Genomic DNA, 12,179 nt, shown 5'->3' on the forward strand with positions numbered 1-12,179 from the left:
AGCAAAATTACAGTTATGAAGTAGCAATGAAATAATTTTGTGGTTGGAGTCAGCATAACGTGTAGAACTGTATTAAAGGGTCGAAGCATTAGGAAGGCTGAGAACCACTGCCCCAAAGGATAAAGAAACAAAAAGAGCCCCCAGAGTCTTTGCTGAAGGCAGAGTTGGAAGGCAGATTAATCTCACAGATAGGTCTGGGCTTGTTGGAATGATGTTTAAAAACAGTCACCTAATCGTTGACTTTTCCAGGGTGTTCATTTGGTCTCACAGCTCAGGACATGCTCTGATTTATAGGGCCCAAGACTCCAGCAGCTCTGAGAAGAATTCTGTTTTTTTTTTTTTTTTTTTTTTTTTTTTTTTTTTTTTTTTTTTTTTTTTTTTTTCAGTGCTGGAACACATGGGAAAAGGAGGAAGCAAGGGACTATGCTGAAATGTTGGGAGTCAGGGGACAGGGTTGGGGGGTTCTGGTTGGAAAGGATGCTTCCATCTTTCTTTGGCTACAGACCCTTCAGCAAAGGGTGGGTGGGATGGAAGTCCTGTTTTTTGTCACAAAGTTCAGCCATGTTTGTCAGTCAGCAAGAGCCACGTGTGCTGGTCACTCACTCTGTCATTGGACAAATAAAGGGGCTTATAGCTAGTAAGTGATAGAGTCCAGCTTAGGATCCATTTCTTCTGTTGCAAAGTTTGGTCTCCCCCAGGACACAGAAAGCACTGCCCAGTTCCAAGGGAGGAGGGCATGAAGCCTGGAAGCAGGCAGGCTTTGTTCCAGGTCCTGCCACTGCTGGTATGAACTGAGTGAATCTCAGTGTTCTCATAAATAAAGTGGACACAGCCAGTGACACTCTGGGGCTGGCTGTTCTGGCTCCTGAAATCCAGCTCCTCAGTCATACCAGGTGGCAGACCTTGGACATGGCCAAACCCTACAAATGGGATTTTCTCCTTGATGGGCTGCTGTCAAGTGTTTACCAGCATAGCCATGGGAGGCTTGTGGGGGGTTATCTTGATTGAGTTCATTGAGGCGGAAAGATCTACCCACGGTGGGTGGCACCATTCCCTGAGTTAAAGGAGAAAGCTGGCTGAGGACAGGCAACCATTGCTCACCTCTTTTTTTTTTTTTTTTTTTTTAAAGATTTATTGTCTGTTTTTATATTTATTATGTATACAGCATGTGTGCCTGCATACCAGAAGACAGCACCAGATCTCATTACAGATGGTTGTGAGCTACCATGTGGCTGCTGGGAACTGAACTCAGGATCTTTCGAAGAGCAGCCAGTGTTCTTAACCTCTGAGCCCCCCCCCCCAATTGTTTATGTCTTCCTGACTGCAAGTGCAATGTGTCCAGCTATGTTGAACTCTTGCTGCCTTGACTTATCTACCATGGGAGACTATAGCTCCAATGAGCCAAAATAAACCCCCTGTTCCTTAAATTGCTTTTGTCAGAGGATTTTGTCTCAGCAGCAGAAAAGTAATCAAGGCAGAAGCATTTTCAAAGGCATTTAACAATGTGTCCGGGGTGCCACAGACTGTATTTACCAGCATCCCTGTGTCTGCAAACCAAAGCTAAGGCTTTAAAAGCCAACCTCATGTTTTCATTTTTCAGAACATTCCCTACCCCCTCAGTGCCTCTGCAATGGCTTCTTTTGTGATGGAAAACTACCAGTATTTATATAGTTTTGTGATTAGAATGTTGTAAAGATTGAATGAATGAGTGTAGTGCTTAGACTAGTCCAGGACCCCATACACTGTCAAATGAATTCCCTTCTGGTTAAGTCTATCACCATTTCTGCCCCCTGCCCCCTGCCACTCATGCTCTCTCATGCCTGGGTACCTTTGTCCACACCATCCCTTCCTGGAATATACTCTCTTCACTGTTTCCTCTGGGAAGTTCTTCATCATTCTTCAAGTCTTCTCTTGGTGCTATGTCTTTGTCTCTGAAGACTGGAGTTCTCCCAGGACATCCTGAAGACTCTCTCCTATAGCCCCTGTATTGCTGGAGCTGCCTGCTCATGAGCCTGTGTGCCTCCAAAATTCAGGCCTGCTCCCAAGTCATTTAGCTAACTCTCAACACAAATGGGTCCTGGTGAAGATCCAATATTGTAGAGGCATAAATTTTTCCAAAATTTATCTATAAATTCAGTAAAAACCCAATAAAAAACTTAACAAGAGTTCTAAAAATGTAATTTTATAAGCTAATACTAAAAGTCATCTAGAGGGGAAAAAATGGACAAGAATAGCCAAGCAAGTTTTGACACACAACAGTGAGGATGTTACAGCAAATGTTAAAACATTTACTATAAAGTGATTAAAGCAGGTTGATCTTTGTTTCTGAATAGGTGATCTAGTCAATAGGACCAAGAAAGAGACAGATCCATGGAAATGCGGTGTATACTGAAGGGACATTTTTAGTTTCTCTTGTTATTTTTGAAACAGGGTCTTGCTCTGTAGCCCCAAATGACCTTGATATAGGGAGGACCCAGTGGAGATCCTTATGCCTCAGCTTCCTGAGTACTGGGATTACAGATGCGGACTGCCACATCTGGCCTAATCAGTAAGAAAATACTGTTCATGAAATATTCAGGGATAAGCAAGTTATGAAATTAGTGATGCCTTTACCTTAGGCTTCTGAAAAGAGAATTCATTCTAGCAATTTCAACCAGCAAAGGAATTTGGGGAAGGTATGTGCTATGGTTTGAATGTTGTTTGTCCCCTCTGAAAGTCATATTGAAATATGACTGCCATTGTGGCTGAGGTTGAAGGTGAGGCTTTTGAAAGACAATGATGTCATTAGGAGAGATTAATGTCTTGTTCAAGGGAGTGAGTTCTCACTCTCCAAGAACTGACTCAGCCACCAAGACAGAGGGCTGTTATAAAACAAGGCTGCCCAGTGTGATTTCCTTTTTCCACAGGTACCTGCTTCCCTTTTGGAATTCTGCTATAGAATGAAGCATCATGAGGCCTTCTCTGGACGCTGGCACCATGATCTAAAACTCCCCAGTCTCCAGAACCACAAACTAAAGAAACCTCTTGTTTGAGTCACCGGCAGGTATTGTTATAGCAACAGCAAATGAAGACACATGCAAGAAGTATAGAGAGTGTTGAGAAGAAAGGGTTTTGGTTGAGGTGACAGGGCAATTTCCATAGCCACAATACAGAACCAAGGCACTGCAGAAGACGGTGTCTCTGCCATGGTCTGGAAGCTTCAAGAAAGTAGGAAGTCTTTATCATGAATGCTATTTTGTAACTGCCCCACCTCTAGGATCCATGCTAGGCAAATGGATGATCTATTTCTTTCATCTCCATATAACTCAAAGCTCCATGTGATGTATCTGCTGAGGGATGTAGGAAGCAGATGCCGAGAGAGAGAGAGAGAGAGAGAGAGAGAGAGAGAGAGAGAGAGAGAGAAAAGAGAGAGAGAGAGAGACAGGAGGGATAAAGAGAAGAGGAAGCAGAAACAGCAGGCAACACTTTCCTGGCTTGATCAAGTTCTGACCCTGCAGAAAGGAAAAGGAGACAGTAGAGAAGCTGCTAGAATCAAGCTGCAAACTGGTGAGGCTGAGAGAGAGGCTGGGACTTTGCAAAGGTTGCTCGCAGAGGAACTCCATGGCAGGAAGATGGGGCCAACCTCTAACCCCCTCTGCATGCTCAGTCATTGGCTCTAAGCCAAATGCCTAAGGCTGTGGCATTTCTCAAAGATGACAGAGAAAATGTAGCTAATCTTGGGTTTGACAATGACTTTCTGAAGATACTTTCACACGGACACTTCAAAACATAATTTAACAAAGGAAAAGTTGCTAAGATGAATTTCATCAAAATCAAAGATTTCTACCCTGTGAAGGACATTGCTATAAAAAATGAAAACACAAAGCATGGGTAGGCAAAAAGTGAAACTCATATACGATTAAAAAAATTAAACCCTTCCATCTAAAATACACAACTGAGTCTTGAAATCCAATTTTAAAACAGCCAGTAGATCTGAACAAGCATGTAACTAAATGGAACACACAGGTGACAAGTAAGCGTGTGGAAAGATAGGCAATGGCAGATTCAGACACGAATCACAAAGCAGAGCATCTGGGATGCCGTGCACATGCCATCTGACATGGCTAAAATCCTGAGCACTGACAACATCACACGCTGGCCAGGAAGTGGAGCAAGAGCTCTCATTCATAGCTGGTGAGAATGCAAATGGTACAGCCACTTTCTAAGGCAGTTTGGCACTTTTCTTACAAACCTAAACACAGTCCCACCATATGCTCCAACAATTATGCTCTTAGGTATTTGCCAAAATGAGCTGAAAACGTTGTCCACACAAAAAACCTGTATGCAAATGTTTATAGCAGCTTTGTTCATAATTGCTAGCAACTAGAAGCAACCAAGACATCCTTCAGTAGGTGAACGGCAAGCTGCAGCATCCAAGTACAATGAGGTATTGTTCGTCCATGGGGAGGGGGGTGGGGGGGAAGAGCTATCAAGCCTCAAGAAGTCACAGAGGGAATTCAAGTGTGTATTGTTCAGTGAAGGAAGTCAGTTTGAATGTCTACATTCTGACCATATGGCATTGTGGAAAGGGCAAAATCCCAGATTGATGGGTTCTAATCATTCAGGGGAGAATAATAAGCAAATTCAGGGCATTTTTAAGGTGACAAAATGATTCTGTATGATACTGCAAGTGGTGGATAAATGGCATTATATGTTTGTCAACAGTCAGAACTGTGCAACCCAGAGTCAAAACCTTCATGTAAATTATGGATTTTACTTAATAACGATGTTTCAGCACTTGTTGATCAATTTGTAATAAATGTGCCATACTAATGGTGCACACCTTTAATCTAGCTCTCGGGAGGCAGAGGCAAGTGGATCTCTGTGAGTTTGAGACCAGCCTTGTCTACAAGAGCTAGTTCCAGGACAGCCTCCAAAGCCACAGAGAAACCCTGTCTCGAAAAACCAAATAAATAAATAAATAAATAAATAAATAAATAAATAAGTAACCAAAAAAAGATATTAGTGTAGAAAAAGACAAGGTATGCAGGTCTGGGGGCTCAGAGGACATAGGGAAACTCTGTACTTTCTTTTGCAACTTGCCATATACCATGTATTCTAATCTTTGATTTAAGATCAAAGGTTTTGTTTTGTTTTCATTTTAGAGAAGGTTTCTCTATGTATCCCTGGCTGTTCTGGAACTCGCTACATAGATCAGGCTAGCCTCAAACTCAGAGATCTGTCTGTGCTTGGGATCACACGTATCTCCCAAGTGCTGGGATTAAAGGTGTATGCTTCCATGCCCTGCTGTTTACCAACATTTAAAGTAATCAATACATTTTAAGAAATATTGGAAGCAAATATAATAGGCAGTAGTGGTGTAACTTTTCATCTTTCTTAGGATACTTCTAGATTGTGCTTATTTTCTCAGTGTCCCATCTGGCCATTATTTGTCACTCTCAAAGTGTAATAAGTGGATAGGGATTTATGTAGTCACCACAGACAAAGGGCTGTTATTGAGAAATAATACCCGTAGAGCAATAGAAGAAAGATAATTCAGGAGAACAGCAGCAGTTTATAGGAATAAGGTCCATGTTTAGACTATTTGTAACTATATTAAGTGGATTTCTTGTAGGAAGTGTTTAGTTGGACCATGGTTTAAAGAAAAAAAAAATCCATCCAGGCCTTTTAATTGGGGTGTTTAAATTTGTGTCTAATTTTTGATTATACTGTTGGGAATGGTTCTATTAACATCATGTCAAGCAGACTCCAAGCAAGGAATATTTCTAAAGATAAAGAAATTCGTTTCACAGAATCAGTTGGAGGGGACTGGGTGGCACACAAGGCATGTACGTCTATGGAGGCTTCAAATTCATGAAACAAAAAGAGAAATAGACAAACTGGTGGTCAGAGTTGAGACCAGATCATCTTGTCCTTAGGTTATAATTTTCTATTTTTGTTCTGTGGGATTTTCATTGACTTCTTTAAGTGCTTAATGGGCCAAACGTTCCTTCAAGACTAGTTCTTCATCTCTAATTTCTCTAATGTGAGCCAGTAGGATGCCTGTCTTGGCATCGAACTCCACTTTTGTCTGTGAGCTCATTGGTAGCAGGAGTTTCTTTTCTTGGGAACCAGTAAGTGCCTTGAATTATCAAGGCCTCTTTAGGTAATTTCACTACTGCCTGCTTTGACTGTGTTTGCTGGGAGATTGGCTTTCTGACTTTCTATGGTTACTGCATTTGCTTCATTTTTGCTACCTAGAAATTTTCTATTCCTTGCTTTTGAGCTTATGTTATATAACATTTTGCTGTTCAGAACAGTCTGAGAAATTCCCATGTCTGATTTGATTTGGGTTTTGATTAGACATCTTAATAGGTCTCCCACAACACAACCTTGACGTCAGCCTTCACCCTTTCTCTCTGCTCATTGTCCTGGAATTATAACATTATAATAAGTTGTTCTTTTTTTAACTGGGAGAAGAAATGGCACTGCCTTCCTGGTGGCATCTAAAATTTGCTTGCAGAAGATACTCTTTTGTTTTGGAATTCACCACTTGACCCCTGTGCTCTGTCAATAGGAAACAAACCCCACCCTCAACCCCCATCTCCAGTCTTGGTGAGTATGGGAAAACACCCAGGGAGCCCTACAGAGATTTCTGACTCTGAGATGTGAACACCCTTTAGCAAAAAGACCTTTGGAATTACTTAGATTGTGCCTCTGGGACTGTTTTCTTAGAACACCACCATGTCCTAATTTGGAGTCACATCATGCTATGCTTGAGGTTGGTGTGTTCTTGAAAAGTTATAGATAACAGTCTGGGACCAGAGTTGTTTGCACAAGACTGGGGGCTGGGGTGGGGGAAGACTGTAGAAGAAATATTCACTTTTTAAAGATGAAGGGGACGCTGCCCAGGACAGCACATCTTAGATCTGGGAGTAGGCATCTCACCTGACTCCCCAGCTCCAGGGGAATCTCCATGGGTATTTTTTTTACTACCTCTATTATCAGTAATGGGACAGGTCTGGGATCTGAGAGGGGGAAATCAGTTTTTGAAGCTGCCACAAGAGTGGGCTCACTTAGTTCTGGACTCTATCTAGGGGCAGGAGGCTGGGATAGGCCCGGTGGTGGGAGGAATACCTACACCCCTGAGGTAGGATAGTGTTTGGGAAGGACTTAAAGTCAGCTCTGGTTCATGTGTTTTCAAGGCAGTTACCTCTCTGAGCAGGGATTAGCCACCTAGCTGTGCTGGGGTGGGCATTTCCTCTGTCCCCATGAGCTTTCAGGGAGCTATGTTGTTCTCTGAGAATTAGGGGAAAAGCTGGCCCCTGCTGTGGGAGGAGGGAATGGAGACTTCCAGCTCTGGTGGGAAGGACCCAGGAGAGACTGAGTGAGTAGGGATGGTGGGTGAGGCTGAGCAGGGGGCAGGCCAGAGCACACACTTCTCTGTATGGCATCGTATGGAATGAGCCCTTATTTCCTGGGCCATGAGCAGCCATGGAAAGATACCAAGAAAGTGGATGGTGTGATTAAACTTGTGCTATCCAGAAAGAAAACAGCAGATTCTCTCAGGATTTGTAGATGGCTGTGGGGAGCGTCTGCTGGTTTGGTCTGCCTGGCACCGCTTCTGCCCTCCCTGTGTTGATAGAACTTTCTAAAAGGAATCTAATTAATGTGCTTTAGGTAGTTCTGACCGCAGTCTTCTCCAAATCAGGGAGTGTGCTCATGCCCAAGCCAGGCCAATGGGGCACCTGACCTGGCTACGTGAGCTGCTTCAGGGACAGGGCTGGGTTTCAAGTTTGAGTCAACTGATTGGGCCTCCAACTCTTGCAACACAGGCTAGGGAAGACTATCTTTTTCTGATGGGGTCTCTAAATAGAATATGAATCCAGGGCTACTGATGACTAAGAAGGCTTCCTGCCACGTGAGGAGGAAATATTTGAGCGATGGTATGAGTCAGAGCCCTGAGGATGTAGTTTGGGGTACAGCTATGGATCACATAAGTGGAGACAGGCCACTGGAGAAAAGAACTTCAGGGATGCTGGTGAAACGCTAGATTCAGCCATTCTCAAGGCTGATTCAAGCCACCCTTTAACATGAGCCAATAACATTTTTCTTGCCTGATCTACTTTGTCTCATTTCCCTCCTGAGTAAAGCAAAAGCTCTCACTAACAGTTGTGGGCTCACCTTCCCCTGTCCTTCTCGAGACGTGATGCCCCTGGCTCATCTTACATGTGAAACAGATTCTAGAGCTTCTGCATCCAGGCTGTCCTCTTCTGGATGGAGACCCCCATAATAATCTCCTGGGGAAACATTCCTTAGCATGTAGTGGGATGAAGTACTGACAACCGGGCAGGCTGTCTACCATTGGTAAGACCTGTTGAAGGGCCTCCATCATGGTTTCTGTATGAGTTAAAGTTTTTTACACTTCTGTAAAGACTTGGCCACCAGGGACACTAAAGTCAGCACCCGGGCCAGGCTCAGTTTCTAGGTGGAGAGAAAGGAATGTGTCCTTTTTTATAGTAAAAAAAAATCCCAGCACTGCCTTGAAATATAGATGAAGCCACTCAGTCATCTTAAATGGCAGTTAATGAGCCAATCAATATTTTAAAAGTAGTTTTAAGAAAGAGCAAGAGGGGGCTGGGGAGATGGCTCAGAGGTTAAGAGCACTGACTGTTCTTCCGGAGGTCTTGAGTTCAATTCCCAGCAACCACATAGTGGCTCACAACCATCTATAATGAGATCTGGTGCAGGTAGAACATTGTATACATAATAAATAAAATATTTAAAAAAAGAAAAGAAAAATAAAGAGGTGGGGAAACGTGGAGCTGGGTCTGGGCATATGTGTGTGTGTGTGTGTGTGTGTGTGTGTGTGTGTGTGTGAGAGAGAGAGAGGAGAGAGAGAGAGAGAGAGAGAGAGAGAGAGAGAGAGAGAGAGAATTCCACTTCTCCTTCTATCCTGCAAAGGTTCCTATAGTCATCTTGGGTATCATGACTAAAGCAAAGGCCTTCCTAGCAGACCTGAATTTAGATCCCTAGAGGATGGACCTCCTCAAGGCCCCAGGATGCCTGCAATGGATTTCATGAGTCCCAGTTTGTCTCCTTCCTGACCATTCAGTGAGTTACACACAGATTGAAAACTTGAATGCCTAACAGGACCACCCTGCCTGTCTGTGTATGAGAGAAAACGGATCAAGCCCTCAGCCCACAGGAAATCTAGGACTGTCTGCAGTATCTCTGGGGATTTGATTCCAATCCGATCTTCTCTGATATCACGTTTTGCCATCCCTCCCCCTTCCTCTTTCCCTCCTTTCCTTTCCTTTCCTTTCCTTTCCTTTCCTTTCCTTTCCTTTCCTTTCCTTTCCTTTCCCTTCCCTTCCTTTCCTTTCCTTCCCCGCTCCTTCTCTTTGCTGTCTCTTTCCTGGGACTATTTTTTTCTGTTTTGTATCAAGACAAATGTAAGGCATAGATCTCTTTCATTGATTTCCTTCAACATAGTAGCGGAAGGCATATGGAACATATTTTCTCCTCATATAACCAGGGAAATCGTGTTGCATCTCAGCAGAAAAATACACCCAACACCAGCATCCAGGTCCTGTTTCCACCTTCTCACTAATCATCTCACCTCTTTGAGCCCCAGCCTCCAACAGGGTTCTGTCTCCCCCACTACAAACTCCCTCGACTTCCTATGAGTCCCCATGGAGTACTTCAGCCCTGCCCCAGCCTGCCTCTGGGCCAGGTTCAGAAGCCGTCATAGGACCAGCTTTGAAATTACTGTTTCCTTTAATACAATCAACATTATTATTAATCCTTACTCCTTCTCCTACCAGTGTCTACAGGCATGTTGAGGTCAGTTGTCTCTTTGGTGTGAATTATTTCCAGATGAGGGACAGAAGCTCAGATTGGGGAAGGGAGGGTTGCCCATCACTTGAAAGGAACTTTGAGTGCAGCCAGTCTCGGCTCCTTGGACAGCAGAATTATCTGTAACAGTACCGATGGCTGCTTAAATTGTACCTGTTTCTTTCTTGCTGCTAAGGTTGACTGGCAGTACTTCCCCAGCCCCACCTGGCCAGGTGACACATCCTCTCATCCTGACCCCATCAGCTCTCTTGTCTGCACACCTCTAGTTCTACTCTGTCTCTCCAGCTCAAGAGCCGTCTGGAACTGCTATGTTCTCATCTCCCAGGTCCTGCTGCCTCCCAAGCTGAAGAAACAGCCATGGCTCAGAGCCACAGGGAAGCCACTTTTCTCCCTCCTGTAGATCTCAGAGTCCTTGGCTCACCAGGGTCAGTCTCTCATACCACTCTGTGTGGCCAAGGGTATCACAATTAGCAACTCAGACCCATGGTCATTAGCCTTAGTGTCTGATAGAACACCAGCTGTTGGAAAAGTCTGGAGAAACATTCGCTTGGTTTACCCAGAGCTCTGTTACGTCCAGGGGAGGAGTCAGACTGGAGTTTGGGCTGCCAGGTGGTGTAGAGATAGAAAAATTAGTTCATCTGCTTCTTATGTAGGTCCCTGACAAACTGGCTTGGTACCAGGAGCCCATTTAAGGGATGAGCAGCCCTTCCCCAATCTCAGCCTCTGTCCCTCACCTGAAGAACAAGATAGTGGACTAGATGAGGCCCAGACCTAATCCTGGTTCCAGCAATGAGGTGATTCTATCGCTGACAGGAATTTACAAGGTGCCTGGAGCGCCAAGTATCCTGAGGACACAGGCTATCCTGAGCCACCTTTCTCCCTAACCTCATAGCCACGTAGGGGTCTGTTGCCCCAGGAACTTCAACATGCCAGAGTTTGAGGAACTGGAGAGACTATTGCAGTCAGGATGCAGCGAGTGAGGAAGAGTTACTCGGGATGAGGCTGAAGAGATGCCTCAGAGACCGTTTCGAGGCATCAGTGTCTATTCTAAGTAGGATGGGAATCGTGAGGAGGTCTCCACGACAGAGACAAGCTTCTCATTCCTCCACCAGCTTCAAGAACCTTCTCCTGGAAGTATTTCCCATTCATCCTGGCTGCTCCAATTCCCAGAGGCCTTTGGGCCAGCTTCTGCTTCCAGGCTCTGCTGGCCAGGTCTGGCTGACAGGCTATTCCTCCAGTTCGGTTTGCCTGGCTAGTGATTGGCATTCATTGAAAAATGAAGCAGAGATAGGATTGTGAGAAACAGAAAGGGGTAGAGTAGCAAATGAAAGCTTGGTGCAAGGGGCTTGAGGGGACATTTGCTAAATGAAATGTAAACCCTTGTTCTGGTGGCTGCCAAGAAGAGAGAGGTAGCTGATGAAAACCATATGTCCCTGAGTAAGTGACGCGGAGCCCTGCTCGGTGCACGTGCATGCTAAAGACGTTGCTGTTGGTCTCCCATGCAATGGAAAAATCTCCTATTTTAAAGAATACAGTGTTAAGAGGTGCTCTGAGACAAACCACATTTCACAATTAGGTAGTTTACAAGGTCAGTAAAGGAAGGAGAAAATAAACCAGCCAGAAAGGTCTTGCTCAACAAGAAAAAAATGTGTTTGAAAGTTCAATGTTACGGTCTCAAATTGTAACATGGGCTCTTTCTATACTTTGGTTTAAAACAACAACAAAAAACCCCAGAGACAAACCTTTGCAGGGATGGAGAAACAGTTGGAAGTAACTGAAGTGAGGGCTAAAGAGATGGTGCAAAGGTTAAGAGAGCTTTGCTGCTCTTGCAGAGGAACCAGGTTTGGTTCCCAGAAAAAACAAAAACACCTGTTATATCCAGTTTCAGGGGACCCAGCTCTCTATTTTGGCCTCCCTGGGCACCTTCATCCATGTCCACGTGAATGAGCTCTCTCTCTCTCTCTCTCTCTCTCTCTCTCTCTCTCTCTCTCTCTCTCTCTCTCACACACACACACACACACACACACACACACAAAGTGCGTGCATGCTTAAGAAAGTAAAAATAAGGGCTGGAGAGATGGCTCAGTGGTTAAGAGCACTGACTGCTCTTCCAGAGGACCCAGGTTCAATTCCCAGCACCCACATGGCAGCTCACAACTGTCTGTAACTCCAGTTCCAGCAAATCTGGCACCCTCACACAGACATACATGTAGGCAAAACACCAATGTACATAAAATAAGAAGTAAAAATTAATCCTAAAAATCTTTTTAAAAAACAAAAGTGACTGATATACTTGAGTGATTATTGCATCTCCTGATGTTTTAAAACAGTGTTGATTTAAA

General features: G+C 44.2%; 1 long non-coding RNA gene across 1 annotated transcript in view; it reads left to right on the forward strand.

Moving 5' to 3' along the window:
• Window positions 1–2,911: 2,911 nt before the first annotated feature.
• LOC118238134 overlaps window positions 2,912–12,179 on the forward strand; it is a 31,295-nt gene continuing 22,027 nt past the window's right edge. The window contains exon 1 of the long non-coding RNA XR_004770767.1: window positions 2,912–3,043. This is a non-coding gene — a long non-coding RNA (uncharacterized LOC118238134). The remainder of the gene's footprint in view (window positions 3,044–12,179) is intronic.

Source organism: Cricetulus griseus, chromosome 7 (assembly GCF_003668045.3).
Source record: "Cricetulus griseus strain 17A/GY chromosome 7, alternate assembly CriGri-PICRH-1.0, whole genome shotgun sequence".
NCBI lineage: Eukaryota > Metazoa > Chordata > Mammalia > Rodentia > Cricetidae > Cricetulus > Cricetulus griseus.